General features: G+C 34.8%; 1 protein-coding gene across 1 annotated transcript in view; it reads right to left on the reverse strand.

Annotated features, from left to right (window-relative positions):
- LOC6032264 overlaps window positions 1-7,951 on the reverse strand; it is a 53,356-nt gene extending 45,405 nt beyond the window's left edge. Inside the window, exon 1 of the mRNA XM_038256698.1 lies at window positions 7,387-7,951. The gene's annotated coding sequence lies outside the window, so the exon portion shown is untranslated. The remainder of the gene's footprint in view (window positions 1-7,386) is intronic.
- Window positions 7,952-24,652: the final 16,701 nt, after the last annotated feature.

Genomic DNA, 24,652 nt, shown 5'->3' on the forward strand with positions numbered 1-24,652 from the left:
CGCTTTGAATTTCGAGATATTGGCGAAATACTTGGAATATATTTGAGTTTCTTTGAAAAAAATAGATTTTTCTCAATATTTTGCCCAAAATAAATATTTTTATGTACTCAAATATTGTTTAAAGTACTGCAAATTGATTCTTGGATATTTCTGAACATTCTCCATCGATAAAAAGTATAGGTCATCGCTGTGAATTTCGAGATTTTGCCTTCCAAGGTAAAAACAGCTTTTCAATATTTTCAAAATATGGTGATGGCGCGCTATAGTTTTTACTAAAAAACGGCAATATATTTTGGTCAAAAATTATAACAATGTTCTAGACATATGTTGCCCACATCCCAACGAACATTTTGGTGTATAAAAAAGTATAGGTCATCGCGATAAATTTTGAAATACCCCAGAATTTTGAAAAACTATTTTACTAAAAAGCACCGATGGAGATGAAAAACTCACTTTTTTTGAAAAATGAACCCGTAGTTAGAAAGCTGAGAAAATTCTCTAAATCGTGATGTGTTTGGATTTTTAAAAACGATAATATAACAAATATGAAAAATGATAAACCACGCGCGCGCGAGTCACGAGACGGGGGCCTTAAATTGTTTTTTTTTTATTCTTTTTTTTCGAAACATGGAATAATGTGATTAATTAAAGCTGCTAAGTGACTATTAAATTGAGTGTTCGATTTGGGTGTTGATTGTTGTTTAATTGCTCTGAAAATCAAATGAAATGGAAAATATTAACTTTGATTTTCTTAATCCTTTTTCCTTTGCAAATTATTAAATACCTTCAATACAAATTTGTTTAAATTTGAAATATTATTTATTATATTTTTTTATTTTTATATTTTTAAAATCTTTTTTCCTATACAATATAAATATGTTTAAGTTTTAGACATTATTATATATTTTTTTAAATTTATAACTTGTTAATCAAAGATTTACGATTTGCTAATTTGCTAATTTTACCACATATTTATTAATTTCAAGAGCAAACAATTATAAATTTTCTAAACGTGGTAACGTTACGGAGGAAAAGTACAACATTCAAAATGTAGAGAATTTTGATTAGGCTTTTTGAAAACATATTTTCAGAAATGGACATTCATCTAGAACTTACTTATTTCTATAAAGGGATTGATGAAAGCAAGATAGTCCTAAATCCGCATGTTCAATATCTAGTCTATCATTTCAGAGGACTAAACATACGAAGGTTGACCTTTTCTAAACTTTAACGTTACTTGAAAAATGATTCCTCTCACTTCTTTTACATATTTATTTTTAAATATAAAAATAAGGTATATGGTTATTGGAAATTTCACCTACTGTAAAAAAACTTTTTTTAAATGGGTATTTTTCAAATATTTTTTCCGATTTTTTACATCATTAACTACAAAATTGTTGAAAACACCAAATTAGTCAGATGATTTCTTCCAGAGATACCGATTTTTTAATATTTACATACTATTTTTGTATGGAAGGCTACAAAAATTGTATGAAGGCTTGTACAGACGAACCAATGATGTGTTTTTTTAACTTGCATAACCTTTCCGATCAACATTTTTTTTTTCAAAAATTTTCGCTACATTTTTAATTTTAATATTGATTTTTATTCCATTAGTTTATTTTTTTTTTCGAAATTTGGGTGTTTTATTTGAATAAACCAAGGTTCATTCAAAATTCAAGGTTTATTCAAATAAAACACCCAAATTTCGAAAAAATAAACTAATGGAATAAAAATCAATATTAAAATTAAAAATGTAGTGACAATTTATATAAAGAATGTGATTTCACATTTCTAATGTCTGAAAAAAATGTTTCTAATAAAGTCACTTCTGTAAAAATCTTCAACATTAAATCATCCAAAAAATAACACAACGGAGCAATAAATTTCCCGAAGCAATTAATCCCACCATGGCACCCGGAATGGTTTTCGGGTAAGTGTAGTTTTGGGGCGTTTAATTCCAAAGTACTTGAGCGCCAGGGTGTGACTACCGGCACTGCTCTCGGATTGAATTAAAACTTTTCCCCTTGGCTCAGCAGCTCTTATTTCAGCCCCGTTATGAATGATGCAGCGTGTCCGAACGAAAGTATCCGCACTGTTAAAAAATGTTGTGAATTTTTCAAAATTAAATTTCTTAGTTTGGTTATTTGGTTTGACTGGAATTTGCTGCAAAGCTATCTCCAAAAAAAAAAAAAAATTCATTTTGCCTTATTTTTCACAAGCTTCTCAAGCCCAAAAATGTGGCATAACGCGGTCGAAAATTAGCAAATGAGTTATGAAAGTCGATGTGCCCCGGTTTTCTTCATTCTGAGAGCAGAAATTAATTTGTGAAGGACGGCGCTTTTCACTTTGTCCTGGGACGGCATCGGCGATTGGGTGCACTATGAGGATAAGGTGGCAGCATTCTTGAAGAAGAAAAATTTCCGACTGGTGGACGGCATCAAAAGTTGCACTCTTATTACTAAAAACGGAGAAGAACGGTTAAAAAGTACTGAGAAGTTATTATTTTTGCACGCTAATTGCATAAGGATCGCCCGCTGTTGTTACGCGCTGCCGTTTGCATTATGCTGAGCAGTTTCTTAGTTTGAAGGAAGGCACTACACTAGCCATCCTGGAGTTAGTGACGTTGAAACTCTCAAGAAGTTGGGAAGAATTATTTCTCTCATTAAAAGGGAAGACGAATGCAAGAAAGTAATAATCGGTTGAAGTGAATTATGCTGTTCGCGTTGCTCACGTTAACGCGAAATAATAGCCGCCGGGTTGGGATAAGAAGTTGTGTTTGAAGCGAAAGTTCAAATTGGCATTAAGGAAGAAATAGTTTTTTCTTGTTTTAAGGTCATGGTTTTGACCTTCAAACAAGTTGACTTTATTCGAGATCAGTAGTGCGGTGCTTGTGGGACGCGCAGTCCTGTTTTTTCGTGTTATTTTCCGTCTCTTTTGTGTCGCTGTGCGAGTACAGAGTGCATAATTGGCAAAGGGAGCGCGTGGTCGTAAAAAATATGCGGAGTGAAAAGTGATTTCTTTTGTGATTTTCAAAGCCCTTCCTATATCATCGTTGATCGGAAGGCACGGTGTCGGGTGGATTGTGTTTAAATTTTTCGAATAAGGTTTAATTTTTTTTTGCGGGGAAAAAGCCAATTCTATATAATGAACTAAAGACGCACTGACAATTTGGATCGTTGAGTTAATAATGGAGCAAAATAACTGTGTGTGAGTGATTTTGTGTGTTAACCAGAAAGACCTTCCCATAGCATCGTTGCTCGGAAGGCTCGCCGACGGGTCTGTTATGAAAGTCCTCCCCATAGCGTCGTAGGTCGGGAGGCATCGAAAGCCAATACCTTATCCCACTAACCCAAAAAAATTAATCACGTGATGCTTGAAGGAGATGCTGTGGATTCAACGGTCTCAAGCGGTATCAACAAGTATATAGCGAAAAACTATGTGCTTGATGAGTCTGCAACTTCAACTATCGGACTAACATTCCTCCCTTTCGTTGAACTGCAGGCTTCTTGGGAGGGCGTCGGTATTGACTAATAAAGTCGGGGTCTTCAGGGGTTAAACAGTGAACGGATGGTTGGCTCCCACTGATCATTTTTGATTCATTGTTTAACTTCAGCTGATCTGTCAATAACGGAGTAGCAGCTCATTGGCAGTCAACCATGCTCATGCTCATGCTCATGCTCATTTTGAGTACGCTATCAAATTGGGCGTCTAATTTGACATAAAAGTCTCTTTGACACCAAATTTCTATCTCATCACCGTTTTAGGCTGCAAATTATTGAAAAACATCTCTTTTTTCGCATGTTCAAAAATGGAAGGGGTCGTACCGCCCCTCCGCCACGAGATATCAAAAAACGGACCTCGGATTCGTGATCAGGGACAAAAGTTACCCCTTAGGACGAAGTTTCACACAAATCGAAGAGGGGTCGGGGCATCTTTTCCCGATTTCGTGTGAGTTGGTAGAGAATTACCCATGTTTAAGGGGACCAAAAAAGGTTTCTTTTGATTCACATAGAAGTATTGAAAAAAAAAACTGCCACCGGGCTAAAAAATATTGAAGATTATTTTTCTTTTCAAAAACTTATTTTGGAACAAAATAAATTGCTTAATTTTTTTTAGGTGCTATCGAAAAATTAAGATTTTTTTCATATTTTTGAGTTCGATTTTCGAATACTTACATATCTTATTTGTATGGATAGTCGCTCATAGTCGCTTAAAAAAACAAAATTAAAAAATTCAATCGATTTTGGAGAGGATTGCACATTAGAATTTTCTGAAAAATAAAAATGGTGAACAGAAAAAAATCTTTTTTTATATTACTTTATTTTTAATTTCAATTTTTTAATGTTCATAAAGGACTAAAACAGACATCTTTACCAAAGAAATATTTTTTTTAAATGTGATTTAAAATTAAATGATAAAAATGAACGAAGAAATGTACAGTTTTTTACAATTTAAAAAAGCTCCGTGTACTTTATAATAATGAATAAGGGAAGGCTGTGATAATTTTCTTCAATTAAATATGTTTAGAAAAAAATTTGATCGAACTGTTGGTTCAGTGCCTTTAGAATTTTAAATTTTATAAAATATGATTTTTTTTTCTTAATTTCTCCATCCAAGGTTGTTTTAGATATTTTTTTAAAGTTTATGTCCCCTTTCCCTGTTCAAAAATCAAGGAGCATTTTTTAAGAAGCTCCAAATTTTATTGGAAATAAAAGTTAAATTAAGTGAAAATAATTTGAAATACATTTTCTTGCGTTGATAATCATTTAGGCATGTTTGGGATATTTGAATTTCTGGGAAATTTCCATGTACAGAAGCACAAAAAGTATATTTTCTCCAAGAAAATATTTGGAAATTAAAATAAAATACTAATGATTGCAAGATATTTAAAACACTTTTTTCATTCGAATACACAGTGGTTCAGATTGCAAAATTCAGTGGAAACTTGATTTTCCGAAAAAAGTGCCGTTATGGAGCTCCGATAAATTCAGAAGAGTTGTTGCGAATGGCAAGGGGCAATTTTCGGCTTGATTGGAAATTAGGGTGTTTTACGATTGGAGAGTTTGTTTTATTCTAAAGGAGCCATTACACTACCGCAAACAAACAAACTTGCACTTTTTCGTGTTTGACAGTTTGACTCGCAAACTTGTTTGCGGCAAACTCGCAAACAAAGCAAAATGTATGCAGGCTGACGTTTGTACAAACAAATCCAGGCAAACAAACAAACTGACAAACAGTCAAACATTGCGAGTTTGTTTGTTTGTTTGCTGTAGTGTCATAGCTCCTTAACCTTGCTGGAATATTTTTGGGAAGAAAGCATTCGAGTAAACCTTCAAAAATTAGTTTTTTTTCAACTTAGCAATCTCCCCTCTCAAATGCAGTCTGATTAAATTAAAAATTAAATTACAGAAAAAAATCAATTTAAATCACAGCTTCAGTATCTAAGTTTTCACCATGCAAAACTTTAGAGCAAAATATGCATTTTTAGTCTTCGAACACATAAAAATACGAGTTTTTTGAAATTCACTTTTAGTATGGATTCCCGAAATTTTCCGTAAAAAATATTTCCTGTTTCCCGGGATTTTCGTAAGTTCTTCCGAAATTCAAGCGGAAGAACACATTTTTTTAATTTTGTGGCACCAAAGTATTGAAAATATACAAAATAGGAATAATTAACTATCTCAAATAGGAATGTGCAAGAAGAATTAGCTTAAATCGTTTAATAGTATCAGAGATAAAACAGAATAATTGTGCAATAATGTTGATTTGTTGTACTATTTAAAATAGCTTTTTGTGCTATGAAAACACCATAAAAAATTAACGCAAACATATTTTAGATACTTACTCCAAATATTTAAAAACATTGAGTTGTTCTAAGCAAAAAAATGTGACAAGTTAGATTACAGAAGCAAGTTTAAAGGCATTTTTATGCTTGTGAACCTTACCAACCTTAAATAAGATGAAGATCAAATTTGTGCAAAAAGAATTAATTGAATTGGTTGAATACCTAGTGCTGAAGAAATTACAATTTGAAGTAAAAGAATTATGGAGCACTGGTTCAACTACAGGTGTTAGAGGGTCAAATGTGAAAAAAAAATAGAAGACTTTTTGTGGGATGATGTTAATTTATTTAAATCATGTTGCATAATAATACAAAAAAATCATTGAAAAATTACTTTCTATTGTTTGTTCTCGAAAAATGCAAAAATATATTCAAAGCTTGCTTCAAATATTTAAAAACATTGGGTTGTTTGGAGTAAAACCAACACTTAAAAGCTTTGCCATTTGTTCAAGAGCTGAAACCAGTATTTGTCATGAAAAACATAATTTCTGCATGTTATGATTGTGAATTATGCAATTTTATGATTGTGGATTATGAATTAATTTTACTCACAGTTTTGATAAAAAATATTTTTCATCAAAAAATACAAAAATACATTTTCTTGTAGTCGAATGATTTTTTACATGCAGTCAAGCTGCTAATTGACCTTCACACTTATCTAAACCTATCATGTTGATGTCCTATACAATTTTGTAGCATAATATTAATTAAAACCAAGATCATAACAATTTTCAATAAATTTAAAATTTCCCGGGATTTCCAGGAAATTGGCTGAAAATTTCCCGTTTCACGGGAAATTAGTATCCTCAGAAAATTGGACGCCCTAGAATTACCCTATGAGAACTAAAACAAAAAATTAGTTTCCTTTTTGAGCAAAACTGCAACTATTGAGTTGCACTTCATCTTAATTCACTACATTCCCATTAATTTGATGTAACACCCAAAAGGCCCGCTGCCAGAACGTTCTCGAGCCAAGAATCGCTCCATCGTGGTACCAACTTTAGCCAGATCAACTCATCAACGTCACAATCACCCAAGATCAGGTAAAGTTCAAGGATGGCCAGCATGTTCAGCGCTGTCCCAGCTCAGCTTATCAACATTTATGGAATATTTTACACCGATTTGATTACACGTAGAACCATTGCTACCAAACCGAAAACGGGTGTGGGCAATTCTCGCCCAAGTAAGCAGATTCAACCAGTTCTGCATGGTTGGTGTGTCAGTTGCGCTTCAAGTTGCGACACACGCTCGCGACGCGATGATGCTTGCGAAAACGTTTGCGTTTCTGGTCATTGCTTGTCGTAAACAACTCTTTACCGTTCTTTCCCATCAAGGGAATCACCTAGATGGCCGAACAGGGGGAATTTAACTTGGTGATGGTATAACCAAGTTCTACAGCGCGGTAGTCTGAAAGTTTCTCCTTAGTCAACGGTGTTCAGTTTCCGAGGGACCTGGTGACAGCGTTCCGGTCCTTAATTGAGGAGTGTAACGTTTCTTGTATAGTTTGCCCCGTTGTAGTCTGATAAAGTTCAATTCATTACCCAAAGGAGTCAGGCTCGGCGTTCGCTGAGTTTGTCGTCGATTCCTGATGTTGTTGGACACGGCAGGTCCTCGTGGCTTCCCGTGAGCTAGCTGACGAGCGGTAATCGTTTCATCAGAACATCTACAACCGAGAGCCAACGTGTAGTGGCCGTTGACATGCAAATGTTGGATTTAGGATTCCGGCTTGTTCCGTGATGTAAGGTTTGCGCTTCCGTTGTTTACTTTTTAATTACACCGGTAGAATGAGCAACCGTTGAACTTCTTCAAACTTTTCAGTGTAATGTAACTTAATCACCGTTATTTTCCACGATTTTTTTCTTCACTAATTAAGAACAAACAATTACACTAGTGAGTTTAACCCTCAACTATTCTCATTAAAAAAAAACCGAAGAATCGAGCGCGACTTTTTCCCCGTGGTTTTTCCCTACTTCCAAAGGCTTTCCAACCTCTGTTCACGGCGATACTTCGCAAACGACTGACCGTTTAGTTGAGTTGAGCTGAGCGCACTGATTGCAACCCAGGGCTCGTCCTCCTCGCACAAGTCAGCCAGTCGGTCCGTCGTCGTCGTCGTCGTTTGCCGGTTTGTTGTTTTGAACTGCTGCTGAGAACAAGCATGCTGTCGTGCTGCTTATCGCTGCAAACACGTTGTTGTTTATGCTCGTCGCGAGCCGACAAGACTCTTTCGGCGATGAACACGAGCGCGAGCACACGAGGATGCGAGATGTTCGAAAGGGCGCGCTCGGGAAGATGAATTTTCGTGAAATGGGGAATGAATCGGGGACTTCACTGAGTGAATGTATGAAGAGAGTTGGATTATTTCAAAGGTTTAGAATAGTGTAAAAAATATATATTTTTTTAAATAGTGCTCGGATCGAGCTCAAAATTGAAATAATAAAATGTTTGATTGCATTACGCGTCGGTTTTATCATGGTTACTCATTTTTGAATTACCAGCGGGTGTATTTTCAATTTAAATTTTAAAATTTTGGATTGTTTATTCTGTGAAAGATTTGTCCTTGTAGATTTTTTTATTTTGAGATTTCAGGTATACTTTTGTCTTAACTTGGAGCTTCTATATGAAGGAAACCCATCCTATGCTGATAGGATATATAGAATATTTCTTCTGAATATAATCATGTTTTTCATAATTAATTGAAAGTTTTGAAAAAGTTACTTTTTTTTGTTTCTCTTTGTTTCGTCGATCGTGAACGAAAACCAACTTTTCAAATCTTTTTTTCTCGTAAAATCGCGATAGCTTGTGATGATCAAAAACAAATCCTTATAGGAATTATGATGTGTATACATCAAATTTTTTGAAATGGTTTGCTCTACAATTTTGTACAATATTGTTATACTCTTAAAAATAACCCTGCGAAGTTTGAAAAAAAAACTTTATTAAAAAAAACGCTTTTTGAATGGAATTTTATGTCAAACATTCATGAGTTAAGTAAATTCACGGTTCAAAACAAAACAATGTTGAAAAATATTACTTTTCGATACAAGTGTTCATAAAAATTCATGAAAAAATCAACTTTTCGGCACCCATTTCAGTGCAGAAAAGTAGGTCTTTTCGCCACTGGTATTAAAAGGTATTGATTTTCAAACTTGTTATTTTTGGTTATTAAAAGTAAGCCGTTTCGTTTCTCCAGAAAGACAGAAAAAGTTTCCCAGCTAGGTTGCAAAAAGTACATTATATTTTCCATAGAATCATGTGCCATTTTTTCCAGATTAATAACAAAAAAGAGCCAATTTTTTGCAATTATTATTTTTATATGAAAGATATGTTTTTTGTCAAAATTCTGTGCACAGCAAATAAAGTAGTAATCTAGCTGCGTGTAAAAGGCCTGGGTGTAAAATAAACGTTGCATTATTTTATGAAATTCTGTGTAATATTACACCCTGAAATATTTATGTATCCCATCATTATGGGAAACCTCCTCATATCAAGCTCATATCTGCGTTTAACCTATCCATTCTTCATCGGTCTGATGGCCGAGCGGGCTAAGGCGCCAGTTCTTACTGTAGGTTAATGTTTACAAAAATTGTATATGCAGTGTGTAATATTAAGTGTCTTTTTTGACGAAGGTGATGTGCATGCTTTTGCATGCGATTTTACCATCAAATCTTGCGTTTTACTTGACATAAAAGTCCGTTTGACACCACATTTCTAAACCATCATCATTTCATGCTGGGAAATTATTGAAAAACAATTATTTTTCGAATGATCAAAAATTGCTGGGGTTGTACCACCCCTCCGTGACGAGATATCAGGGAGCAGTTCTCTAGGATTTCGGTCATTCGATTTTTTTTGTATTTTTTAATCCGACTGAAACATTTTTGGTGCCTTCGGTATGCCCAAATAAGCCATTTTGCATCATTAGTTTGTCCATATAATTTTCCATACAAATTCGGCAGCTGTCCATACAAAAATGATGTATGAAAATTCAAAAATCTGTATCTTTTGAAGGAATTTTTGATCGATTTGGTGTCTTCGGCAAAGTTGTAGGTATGGATACGGACTACACTGGAAAAAATAATACACGGTAAAAAATTTGGTGATTTTTTATTTAACTTTTATCACTAAAACTTGATTTACAAAAAACACTATTTTTAATTTTTTTATTTTTGATATGTTTTAGAAGGCATAAAATGCCAACTTTTCAGAAATTTCAGGTTGTGCAAAAATCACTGACCGAGTTATGAATTTTTAATCAATACTGATTTTTCAAAAATCGAAATTTTGGTCGTAAAATTTTCAACTTCATTTTCGATGTAAAATCAAATTTGCAATCAAAAGTACTTTACTGAAATTTTGATAAAGTGCACCGTTTTCAAGTTATAGCCATATTTAAGTGACTTTTTGAAAATAGTCGCAGTTTTCATTTTTAAATTAGTGCACATGTTTGCCCAGTTTTGAAAAAATATTTTTGAAAAGCTGAGAAAATTCTCTATATTTTGCTTATTTGGACTTTGTTGATACGACCTTTAGTTGCTGAGATATTGCAATGCAAAGGTTTAAAAACAGGAAAATTGATGTTTTCTAAGTTTCACCCAAACAACCCACCATTTTCTATCGTCAATATCTCAGCAACTAATGGTCCGATTTTCAATGTTAATATATGAAACATTTGTGAAATTTTCCGATCTCTTCGAAAAAATATTTTGGAATTTTCAAATCAAGACTAACATTTCACAAAGGCCAAACATTCAATATTACGCCCTTTTAAAATGTTTGTCTTGATTTGAAAATTCCAAAATATTTTTTCGAAAAGATCGGAAAATTTCACAATTGTTTCATATATTAACATTGAAAATCGGACCATTAGTTGCTGAGATATTGACGATAGAAAATGGTGGGTTGTTTGGGTGAAACTTAGAAAACATCAATTTTCCTGTTTTTAAACCTTTGCATTGCAATATCTCAGCAACTAAAGGTCGTATCAACATAGTCCGAATAAGCAAAATATAGAGAATTTTCTCAGCTTTTCAAAATATTTTTTCAAAACTGGGCAAACATGTGCACTAATTTAAAAATGAAAACTGCGACTATTTTCAAAAAGTCACTTAAATATGGCTATAACTTGAAAACGGTGCACTTTATCAAAATTTTAGTAAAGTACTTTTGATTGCAAATTTGATTTTACATCGAAAATGAAGTTGAAAAATTTTACGACCAAAATTTCGATTTTTGAAAAATCAGTATTGATTAAAAATTCATAACTCGGTCAGTGATTTTTGCACAACCTGGAAATTTCTGAAAAGTTGGCATTTTATGTCTTCTAAAACATATCAAAAAAAAAAATTAAAAATAGTGTTTTTTTGTAAATCATGTTTTAGTGATAAAAGTTAAATAAAAAATCACCAAAACCGTGTATTATTTTTCCAGTGTAGTCCGTATCCATACCTACAACTTTGCCGAAGACACCAAATCGATCAAAAATTCCTTCAAAAGATACAGATTTTTGAATTTTCATACATCATTTTTGTATGGACAGCTGCCGAATTTGTATGGAAAATTATATGGACAAACTAATGATGCAAAATGGCTTCTTTGGGCATACCGAAGGCACCAAAAAAGTTTCAGCCGGATTAAAAAATACAAAAATTAAAATTGAAGAAAAAAGACCGATTTCGTAGAGAATTGCTCCAGGGACAAAAAATTACTCATTAGAAAAAAATGTTCACATAAGAGAAGAGGGATCGGGGAAACTGCTATGTGAGTTGGCATGGTGAGGAGAACTGGAAAAAAATGGTTACACACATAAATAATTACACTTTTTTATATCAATGATTAATCAACACAACAAGCATTATAAAACTATGTGTTTTACAATCATTAAATTCATGGTATAGATTATTTTTTAAAATTTGAATTTGATTTTGAAAATTAATTCTTGTTTTATTTTGTTCATTAACTTGTGTAACCAAAATTTTCAATCAGGGTTCTTTATTCACGATTTATTTTTTCCTAATTTGCTCAAATCCGGCATGTCAATAAAAAAGTTTCATATTATTTGGAATGCTATTTAATTAAATGTGCATGTGCATGGGTCTCGTGGCGCAGGGGTAGCGGCTTCGGCTGCCGATCCCGATGATGCTATGAGACGCGGGTTCGATTCCCGCCTTATCCACTGAGCTTCTATCGGATGGTGAAGTAAAACGTCGGTCCCGGTTTCTCCTGTCTCGTTAGAGGCGCTGGAGCAGAAATCCCACGTTAGAGGAAGGCCATGCCCCGGGGGGCGTAGTGCCAATAGTTTCGTTTCGTTGCATGTTTGTCATCACATTCAATGTTATTCGAATTGATGTCTTCACTTTTGCAGCATAAAATGGCTATAACTCTGACCTTTAAGTCTCATAACTTTGGAAAAAAACATTCACAAATATTCCCGGAAAGTTAGATATTTCAGAAAATCTATTTTCCACTAAATTTTACTATTTGGACTACTTTATAGGGTATGCAAGATCTGTTTTTTTCTTGATTTTTCTTATTAAATTATTTTAAAATAAAATTTCCAATTTTAATTTTTCAAGACAGAAGAACCACAGACACATACTGAAGGATGATCTGAGAATGGTGTTTCAATTCAATACATTTCTAGTTGATGGATGGGTTAAAAAAACGAAACTATTGGCACTACGCCCCCCGGGGCATGGTCTTCCTCTAACGTGGGATTTCTGCTCCAGCGCCTCTGACGAGACAGGAGAAACCGGGACCGACGTTTTACTTCACCATCCGATAGAAGCTCAGTGGATAAGGCGGGAATCGAACCCGCGTCTCATAGCATCATCGGGATCGGCAGCCGAAGCCGCTACCCCTGCGCCACGAGACCCATGGATGGATGGGTTACCAATGTTAAAAAAAAATCAATTTTTGGAGACAACTTGAAGTTTTTCGAAGTTTGAATACTTGCAATTAGACTATGTTTTAAAGCAATATGGTGAAATTATATTCCAATCAGGGATGGTATGATCGAAAACAAATCTTATTCGCTTGCGAACTTTCTTCACCAGCGAATGAGAGAGGGCACAAATCACGCAAAAGAAAAAGGCTCCCGAACTTTTGAAAGAAAATCAATCGGTTGATGAATTTGGTAAATTTCCTTGTCAGCACCACTAAAAATGAATTATTTCACTTTGTTTACACTCATTGCTCATCCAAAAAAAAGTGACAGGTCATTTTTCGACGTGTGACGTTACACATGCAAATGTAGTAGTGAAAAAGATGTTCCGCCGAATAATCAAGATGATGATTTTTTTAGCTACCTTTTACCGATCTTTCGTGCGCAAGCGATTAGAGCCAAGTTCTTTTCGGATTTATTTATCTTGAAAAGATTTTCTTTTGATGATGATTCTTCTATCGCTGATGATGCCAATAATTTTATCTTATGGTTTAAATATTGCCAATTTTGTTTTCAATTATTGATCTGGGTCCTGGCCGAGGAGTGACTCATTTCTAATCTAATCTAATCTAATCTAACACAAACGCAGCCAGTCCGATGAAAGCATGCTGGAAAGTCTTGTGATTAGATTACGCCCCAAGCACTTTTCTTGTCATTATTAATAATTACAGTACATCCGAGAACACCCGAAAATGTATTGCAAAAATTAAAGCGGCCAGCCCTACTACGTTGTGTTTACCGCAGAGAGGATTCTGAGAACGGATCACATTTCACAGAATCTACAGGGAGGAAGGATGCGTGGACATACCGTACCAAACGCTCCTGTTTACAGTTTCATATGTGTTTTGTAAAATGTGTTAAGTGTAAAGTATAGTGTGGTTATATAATCAAATAAATATAATAATGCAATATAATGATCATTTAATAAAATCCCTTCACCTATATATAATAACCAGTGGTTATTAACCACGCACCCAAGCACACAAACATCGACACAAAAGAAATGAAAATGAGCATGCAAAAACAAGACCGCGCGTCCCCGTGGTCAGCGCACTAATCCTGGCCGAGGAGTGACTCATTTTTTAATTTTCTGAAATGTGGTCTTGTAAAATGCATAAAAGTACCCCACACAATTAAAAATGCATAAATGCTTGCAAATAATGGTTTTTAGTTTTTGCGCCCTGATTTTTGAAGAAGCGTTGAAGGAAGGGAAGGCCTCCACACAATTTGCGTTGCCCTTGTATGCAAAATACATACAAAAAAAATAATAAAAAATATGTGAAATACACACAACTGTACAAAAGACAATTTAAATTTCAAAAACTATAAAAACAAAACAAGAAGCGTAATGATTTTTGTAGATTTCGAACAGCAATCTTTGACGTAGTTTCGCTTCATCTTCCGGTTTGTTGTCATTGTTCAAAGCAGATTAGCTTGACAAATCCTTCGCGCATTGAGTCCCCATTGCTGAAAACGAGATAATCTTAATCCACCGCGTTAAACTGTTGACAACTGTTAACGGGATTAATCGAAATCGGATTAACCGTATCTATTTGTGCGCATGTACTTGCGCTTAAGAGCATTCACCACTCCATGTGCGTCTTTTGAGCATGTGATATTAGGCTTCTTTGTCTGTTGAACTGCTTTGTTTTATCAATCAACTAGATTCCTGAGGCGATTGTGAGTTTGTTTTGATAGCTCCAGGGGGTGTCTGTTGGTCTTCTAACTTACAATTTACATGTTTCATTCAGGATATATTTGCATACCTGTGGTTCAGCCCCATAATCTAGGTTATGAAAAACACAAATAAGATATTTTTTTAAAACCTACAATCCTATGCATAACTTTCGCTCGAGGTTTGCTTATGCAATCTATGCAAAACATGCATGACGTAAACAACTGGCAGGCAGGCTTCAACCCAAACCACAAAAGCACCAAGTTCATCAGGCTCACTCACAAAGCTGCTGCTGGGAGTTTCTCTCTGTGTGCCAGGATACAAAACAAATCCTTCACATCCTACATACACACATCCCACCAACGTCGTCACTATATAGTTTTAATCTATCCTCCAACCTCCAACTCCAGGCCCATGTTCCCCCGGAACACCGGCAAAAGAAAACGAACCAACTTTCCTAATTCACCACACGCCATGCAAACGCAACGGCTGCTGCTGGCTTCTTCTGGAGGTTCCGTTCCGAACGGCGAAATGCATTCCAATTCTCGCGGGGGTCGACCTAGTCGGTCGGTCGCATGTCGACGAGGACGTGTCGTCTCAACGCGGAAAGTACTCCATCTTTTCGCAACTTTCCCAGCACGAAACAATAGCGGAAGTTGTGTGTGTATGTGTTCTCATCTGGGGTTTGGGGCTGTTGGGTTTCCATGCGACGGCCATCGCCAGCGACAAACATCTGTACGCACCCGTCCGACTGACAATGAGCTAATTCGAGATTAACTTTTGATAAGGGGGCATCTGCACATTATAAACTGGACATTATTTTTTATTCTTGTTCAAAATTTTGCAAAACTTATTAACCCCATAAAATTGGTATATCCCAATAATAAATTAACTTCAAGTTCTCCAGAACAGATAAGAATGACACCAGGGCGCTGCTGTTTCGCTGGCAATATCGGGATCTAGAAGCACCACAGGCCCAAGACGACGCGACGGCGAATGACGAATGCAGAGTTTAATCATCGCGGCGCCTTCGCACATACACACACACACAATATGAATGTCCCCCGGGGGGCTGGTCCAAGCTAGACAGTCTCCGACACACGTGTGAAGTGTCATGACGATTGTGCATGTCGTTAGCTGGTCTGGCCCGAGATGCATCATGGGTTCTTTTTGGGAATAAGGGTATTTTGTGCATTTGGATGGGTTTAATTCAATTTGGGTAATTTCTCTTGAGATACTAAAAAAGTTGCGATTATGTTTAGAGGGCCCAAAAATGTCACAAGACTTTTGCTTTAATTTTTGATAAAAATTCTATTTCAATCACTTGAGAAGAACATTTTTAGCTCATCAGAAATTTCAAGTAAGAAATGGAAGACATAACTTATGGATACGTCATAATGAAATGTTTTTCATCGCCAAATCACGCAAAATCGTAAAAAAGTGCCCCAATCCTTGGTAATTTTGGTCTCTGATCACGAATTTGAGGTAAGTTTTTCAATATCTCATGATGGTGGGGCGTTACGACCCCTTTCATTTCACTGAATTTTTCAATAAAGCACATTTTTAATTTGTAGTTCGAAATTATCAAGGAATACAAGTTTTGGTGTCAAATGGACTATTATGTAAAATTTGAAGCCTGATTGCAAAATTCCGAAATATTTCTTTTTGCATTAAAATAAAGTTTAATATTAATTTAAAATTACTGTCATTTTCAGATGCTCAACTGTCAAAAATCGAGAGACATGTCATGGGTCTCGTGGCGCAGGGGTAGCGGCTTCGGCTGCCGATCCCGATGATGCTAAGAGACGCGGGTTCGATTCCCGCCTTATCCACTGAGCTTCTATCGGATGGTGAAGTAAAACGTCGGTCCCGGTTTCTCCTGTCTCGTCAGAGGCGCTGGAGCAGAAATCCCACGTTAGAGGAAGGCCATGCCCCGGGGGGCGTAGTGCCAATAGTTTCGTTTTTTTCGTCATTTTATGGAAAATTTAATATTCTTTTTTAATATTCTGGCAGCGCGTGATTCTACTGCAGAAAAGATTGTCGCGACGCTTATGCAACCAAGCAAGTTCCCGTTCTTATATGCACATCTAGGAGGCACATTATTGAAAATCAAGTTCGTTTCCAAGGATGACGCCAGAAAAAAATCAGCTTCCTAATTTTTTTTAACTTTAATTTTTTAAAGGGATAAAATGGATGAAAATAAACATTTTTGTGCAGGTTTCCTTAGTGAAATTGTCTCAGGAACACGAATATGATGAAGTTATCACTGGAAAATTTGATCTAAGGGGTCCCCCGAGCAAAAATTTACGACTAAAAAATTCACTAAAACTAAAAGTGTCTATTAAATATGTTAAACTGCCTTACCCAAAGCGTTCTCAGTCTCAGATGATTGCCCTCTACAAGCTGCAGGTCGAACCGAGTTGATATCTGGATGGAACACTTTTTTATTTGAGTTTGAAAATTATGCTATTTCTTCACTAAAATGCCAATAACTCCCTTTAGATTAAACCAATTGTGATGCTCTACCCTGCATTTTGTTGCATTTGTTAAGTCCTTTCAGATGCATTTTGAATTTTGAAATTAAATTGAATTTTGCCTAAGTTATAGCCGTTTTAAGATTTTTGACGTTTTTGAAACTTTAAACTTTGTGTTCCGATTTGCCCCACTTCCCGTTGACCTAGAGTGCTCATATTTTGGCCAGATGCTAGTTTTATATGTACAAATAAACTCTGAAAATTTCAGGCAGAATGGTGAGGTCAAAACGAAGTCCCATACAAAGAGGTATGCCCTGTTAGTGGACTCGCTCTTAAGAGTTCTTCTTTCCAACGCTTTCGTTTGAAAAATGGATTTTAAGTGAATTTTTAGATCGAAGCCCGCCTAGAGGCGCGGTTGAGTAATAGAAGGTTAAAAATTGACCTCAAAAATCGATTTGTGGTCATATTTTTTGGGTTTATATAACAATTGTACCTAGAAACTTAAAATATGACGAAAAATTGATATGTTGACACTTTGGCTCTATTCTGAGGGCAAATTAAAATTCAATTACATCGAAAAACATATAGTTGAGCAATTTTCGAATTTTGTTAGGGTGGTCCCATACACTTTACCCTTGAAAATTAGTCATTTTCAAATGAAGACATCTCAAGTTTAAAGAAAACTACCCCTGAGATTTTTTCAGTGTTTGTAGTGCTAGATCTCCTTTTTCCAATGCAACGTGGCGCTTAAAATTTGGCCTGCGTGTTTTCGAGATAATTAAGTTATAAAATTGATCTTTTTTGTCTTAAATTGGCTGCAATTTTGGAACCCTAAGGCCATTTTTTTGAAACTTAAACCTGAATTGCTACGTTCATAAAAACAAAGATAAAAGCTTAGATACTTTCTCTAAATTTGGTCGTAGAGATGTTGATTGCGAGATAAAAAATTTGTGTCTTTGGCAAAGTGGCTTGGATTGGCAAGCCCAAAATCTTTTTAGGAGACAAAAAAATCCCTTTACTATTCCCGAAAAGTTCGATATTCAAAATATTTAACCAATCCAAAAGTTGCCCCTTTTTTATTTGCAACATCACTGCTGAAGACACCAAAGCTCCAAAACATCAGAATTTTTCGGAAAATCTATTTCCACTTTATCTAGACCACTGTGCAATGGAGTGACCATTTTTGAAAATATTATTTCGAAGAGTTCAGATTTTTATAAATTTTATTTAAGAAGCATTGAAGGTTAGACCTCTGATTGCTGAGATGCGGAAAAAGAACAAACAATTGTTATTGTATTATTATTTTTAAATAAACACGTTACTCAATCCACCTTTAGGTGGTTGGTGCCTTCCTCACATTCAACTTTATTACTCATTTCTTTTGATAGGGTTCGAAGACCTTCAATATTTCTGGCTCATCGGCAAGGTCTGATAAAAAACCTATCCAACGATAGTTCACATGGAAGATTCAGACAATATTTCTATCACAATATCTGAAAACCGGCTTCCAAAAAGTGTATAAACACCACATAAGTAGGGTAGAGTAGTCATCAATGAGACACTTTTGGTTTTCAACTTTCAACGATTTTTCTATTTTTTTCATCAGCATGTTTTAATTAGCTTTTTGTTGCATTTTCTTTCTTTTAATGTGTTCTAACATTGACCAAAATATGAGATCAATCCGAACTCTATAGCCAGAGTTATTCAACTGTCTCATTGTAGACGCACTTGGCAGGAACAATGAGACAGGTGGGGAACAATGAGACACTCTACGAAAATCAATACTTTTCTAGCAAAACATCATGTTTTTGTATTGTTCCATTGCAGGTGATTTGCCTTGAACATTTTAAAGCAATTTTGCCAACTTGAAACTTTAATTAACAAAAGTTATACTAAAAAGTATTTAAATTTTGTAAAATCCCTATATTTATACCAAATAACTTTATATTTTTGGTTAAATGAGGTAAAAACTCTAGAAATATGCCAAAAATCACTTTCAATTCATGTTTTGGAAGATTTCCATAGATTTTGAAAAGTTTAATGAAGAAAAATCGAAGTGTCTCATTGTTACCCATGGGCTGAAATGAGTGGGGAACAATGAGACAGCCCTGGATTCTGGGTATATTCTAAATTTTGGCCAAATCTAATGAAAGGACATTGTAGCCCAACTCAATCCCTATAGAACGTCGAAAGAAATTTGAAGAAATATTAGTTTTGGTGTAAATGGCAGCCTACGAGCGAAAAAGTATGTTTTGTCCATAATTTACTTTTACACTCCAGAATCAAACATTTATGAATAACTTTTCAAGGGAGCGTCCATAACCAAAGCCACTTTTATGGCAGACGTATATCCAGTAGATACATCTTTCTCCCAAATATGAGCCTGATTGGTTGAAACCACGACTTTTGAGAGCCATTTTATCATTGTTCCCCGTGTCTCATTGATGACTACTCTACCCTACTAATAACTGTTGATAGGGTTGCCAGATCCTCAATGTTTTAGGCTCATTTGGAAGGTCTTTCGATTATCTAACTAACGACAGGTCGCATGATGAACCCGGACATCATTTTTATTGAAATATATGAGTTCCGGCCTCCAAAAATTGTATAAATAACACTTAAGTGCTAATAACTTTTGATAGGGTTGTCAGATCTTCATTTTTTTGGGCTCATTGGAAAGGTCTTTTGAATATCTTTCTGAAAATCTATAACATGATAGGTTTTCTTGCAAAACCACTCTTTTTACAATCTTCCGGACATACGCCAAAATCGTTTTTTTAGCATAACTTTTGAAGTACTTAACTAAACTTGCTGATTTTAAATAGAGACCTATGGGACCACAAGACCGATCGAATGAGACCAATACGGTCAAAATCCGTTGATCCAGTCCGGAGATAATCGAGTGACAATTTTTTTGTCCATCCACCTACACAAGAGTTTAATAACAGTTTATGTTATCATAACAAAATTTGTTATTGGTCTGATATTGGTTGAAAGCCAAAACAACTTGGGAATAACATTTTTTGTTATGGAAGAATAACTCCAACTGTTATTGGGATGATCGGATTAGTTGTTAAAATAACAAAAAATAATAACAAAGATTTGTTCGAAGAATCACATAAAATGTTATTAGTCTGTTATTACAATAACAATCCAATAACAAAAAATCATAGCGACGAATAACAAATCTTGTTAGAAATAACATAAAATGTTATTAGCCAGGCATTTTCAAATATCAAAAAATGTTTTTCCCAAGTTATTTCCGTCTGCTCGGGGTCTACGAGGTCAAATTAATAAGTTCATTTTTCGAGTGATTTTATAGCCTTTCCTCAGTAAGGTGAGCAGTAAGGCAAAAAGCTGATATTCTATTTTGAAAAAAAAAAATTGTATGAAATTGATAGATTGATGAAATTGAAATTTGTACGGATCGTTATAAAGCAGTGTTTCCTAAAGTGAGTAATTCCCCCTCCCCTCCCCTGATGACTGTAGGTCGAACTTAAGACCAAAAAGTATCTATTGGACAAAGGTGAACGCTGATAAAAGATAACAAATTCTATCGCAACCATTGAATCATCTCAATTTGTCTTATATGAATAGCTGCCCACATGTGTTGACAGCTCCATATGCACTTTACAATTCACAGTCAGAACGCTGATGGAATCAATTGAGCGTGTAATATTGCACAAATTATGGACCCTAACACAATTTGCATCTCATTGCTTTGAGACTCAAATATCTATTTCAACCCTATTGGTTGACGGTTGAAAGTAGGATTGCATCGTTCCTCTTGGTAATTGTGTGTGTGTGTGTGTGTGTGATTGTAAGTGTGCCCTCCCCACCACCCCCACAAAACGTGGTTTAGAAAATTGTTATTCATCGCGACAATTGCTATCCAAACCCCGATCTTTCTGAGCCGAACATACATTGAAAATTCAAATTAATTCCTGCTCGACGTTGTTGTGCACCAGAGTGAAATGGATGAATGAGCTGGTGAATGAATGAATAAATGAACGAACGCGCGATTGTGCGGGGGTGTCGTCGTCGCACGTCGTAAAACTAACATGGCTCTAAATTCGCTAATGACTATTTTTCCTCCGCCAAATGAAACAATTTCGTTGCGAGCAATTTGTCGAACTATATGCTCTCGGATCGCGGAGACATGAATCTAGGGTAGGTGGATGGTTTTCTGGAACATCGTAAAATTGAGATCAAATAGGAATTTGAAAATTTAGATTTTATTCATAATTGGACTTAGGTCGAAATTACATCCCAACACCTAGTTTTATGCATTGTACGTGAGGTAGTTCGGTGCCAAAGCAAGAGTGGGTTATGATGAGTTGATGATTGTGTGATGCTGGATGCTCTGACATGAAGAGATGAGAGACGTCGTGGGACTGCTGCTAGCTGAGACACGGGGCCACGGGAAGAAAGTTGCCACACGGCGACATACCGGGCTTAACCGCACGGCTGTTAATTAAGAGTAATTGAATTTTAAAAGTAACGTGACTTTGTGTTTCCTTCCCCTGGTAGCGTGGGTGTAGGTAGTGTGTAGACGATGAATGGATGGTGATTTTATGTTAATTGAATATTCCGGATCAAGTGGTGCGAATGGGGTTCGACACAATTGGAAGTCGTATCAATTTTGTTAAGCGATCACAGAAACGGTTGAGATCAGGTTATTCTGCAATTTACCAGATCTGAAATTCCAATTAATTCAAACAATTTCTCACCCAAAAGATTCTTAAAACAAGATTGATTAATGCGCATAAGTCGTGCATCTATACGAAAGGGAATCCATTACCGGATATTGTTCCCCTTGAAAATCATACCGAAACCAAGTGCAGCTTTTCCAACCATCTTTATTGGCTCCTTCCCACCACCAGTTGCAATTATTTAGCCATTTCCGTCCAGAATCCTTGCGCGGTGCCATAAAGCCGCTGCCGGATCGCCCATTCCACGAAACAATTATAATTTAATAATTTTATTTTAATACTACTAGTTGTGAAATGCTTTCGCACTCGAAATAAACCATCTGCGGCACTTTTCCTCATTTTCTCAACCATTTTTTTTCCTCCCTATGCGAGAAAGTGGCCACCCACTTTCCTCGCGGGAAAGTCAAGAACAACTTTTTCTACCGCGTTTTACGTTCTTGAGGAATGCCACCAGACTGTTGCTTTTGACCATTTTCCGGTGCTTCGAATGGAAGAAGTGGGTGTGCTTCGAGGGGGGGTAAATCTCGAGCTCAGCTGAGCGTTGTGTGGTGAGGATACAATGGAAGCTGGAAATAAGAGCTTATTTGGACGTAGCAAGGTGGAATGCAAGGTGGAGTCGTAAGTCAATACATGTTTTCATGGCAAAAATTGTGTAATAATAATAATAATAATATTTTTTAGCAATTCCGTCGTAAAACAACTTACTTTTCCTGTCCGTCCTGTCCTGTCCGAAACAGCCTACTTTTCTCTATCAAAAATAACAGAATCGAATAGTTACCCTTTTCAAAACAAATGCTGAAAAGTTCTACTTTTCAACACTGAAAAGAAAGCTGAAAAGTTGAACTTTTAAGCATTTTTTTTTGGAAAAGTAATAATTTTCAATATTTTTTATTTATTTAAACGTTTTATTGATTAAATATATGGATATTTGACTTATAATTCTGCTCAAAAGGTGTTATTCGGAATTGCAAAAAATGTTGTATGATACTCGTTGCAAAACTTGATTTTTTCATCACTCGTCGTAATTATCCAACTCGGTGAAACGCGTTCGATAAATGTACGACTTGTGCTGAAAAAAAAAACTGCATAAACTTCTATTTTATGATTGTTAAATATTTGCTCACATTTAGTTTAATTTTTCGAATTACTGTGCAAAGCAATGTAAATTAAACTTTTTCCTTAAAAAAGCAATTCTTTTGCAATTCTGTCGAGAAACTTATTACTTTTCCTGTCATCCTCGAGTATAGGGCGTCCAATTTGCCCGAGTTTTGAATTTCTCGGGAAACGGGAAAAATATTTTTGAAATCCCGGAAGTTCCCGGGATCTCGGTTTATTTTTCTTAACAATCATAAAATCTTTGTTTTCATTCTATTTGTCATGTTTTTCAAGCTTAAAATCATATAATAGGCTCAATAATATGATTTGGTGATAATATACACTTCAATTTAACCAAGAACGACAGTTTTTAAATAGATTTAAAGAAATATTTTTTTTTTAAATTTAAATGAGCTATAATTTTTAATTCCAGTGTGATTGAAATTCAATAAGTCTTTTATAAATAAATTTCTTTTATAATTTTTTTATATGAAATGACTAAAGCTTGAAAAATTTCTTTGTTAATGTTAAAAAAATAAGAGGCGCAGGGCATCCAATTTTCCCGGGTTTTGAATTTCCCGGGAAACGGGAAAAATATTTTTCAAATGTTTTTTAAGCACTCAATCATAGAATTAGCTCAATACTGTTAATTGGTGATAATCTTTACTTCAATCTGAACAAGAACAGCAGTTTTAAGTATGTTTAGAAAATATTTAAAAAATAAATGTTTTTTGTTCTTTGTTATGCTTTGGATTTTTCATAGATCATAATTTCTAATTCAATGTGATTCAAATTATTTCATATTAATAATCATACGATTCTTATTAATATATTTCTTTTACATTTTTATATGAAATGACTACAAAAGCTAAAAAAATCATTGAAACTGTAAAAAAAAACAAAAAACGAAAACAAATAGAATGAAACCATCAAATGTAAAATTTTAGAAAAGTTTAGATTTTCATAATTTATATGAAACATATTTTATAAATAAAATTTAATGGAAAATATTCAAAGCGCTAGGCATTTTGCAGATCCGTAAACTAAAATATTAATAATTTTCCCTTATAAGCCAAATAAATATTGATATATGCCGAATACAAATTTGCTAATGCTTTAAAATTGTTATCGATTACTAAGTATTCAACTGTTCATCTATTTTCACAACCAAATCTGAGTTTTCAGACCAAAAAATGATTTTTTTTTTTCAATTTCGGGAATACCCGGGACAAAATATCAAAAATCCCGGGATTCGGGAATTCCCGGTTTAGGGAAAACCCCGGGATTTTTGGACGCACTAAAGAGGCGACAACAAATAAAATGATACCAGTCAATGTAAAATTTTAAATAAGTTTATGATTTCTTGTTTTATTTAAAACATGTGTTACAAATTATCTTTGAGTCACTAGTGCCAACTGGGGAAAATAGAGACTACAGTCTGAATAGATACAGCATATTTTAGAACAATAAATTTGGAAATCGGTGTGCTAAAGCACCTGTTTCTGTTGTAACTGAAGATATTGCCGGTGTTTGATGAAAAATAATTTAAATGATTTTTTTTTTCAAATTTAAAATCTTTAATATTTGTTCGTATTATACCCAGCCTTTTAATAATACAGTCCGGTCTCGATTATCCGAATCCTCGATTCCAAATTTTTTTTTCGTTTTTCATTTTTTTTTACTTTTATCATCAAATTTGAGTTCTGCGACCCCGTTTTAGTTAAATTGGACTGGTTGATTGGCAATTAAATAAAAAATGCATTTTTCAATACTTCGTCACCGCCATTTTGGCCGCCATTTTAGATTTAAAAATTCCAAAACTTGTTAGAGTAGTTTAGGGGTCATACTTAAGCTCAACATTCAAAAATAAGATAACCAAAAAATATTTTTTGTTTCGTGATTCGATTATCC

The sequence above is a fragment of the Culex quinquefasciatus genome, chromosome 2, assembly GCF_015732765.1.
Source record: "Culex quinquefasciatus strain JHB chromosome 2, VPISU_Cqui_1.0_pri_paternal, whole genome shotgun sequence".
Lineage (NCBI taxonomy): Eukaryota > Metazoa > Arthropoda > Insecta > Diptera > Culicidae > Culex > Culex quinquefasciatus.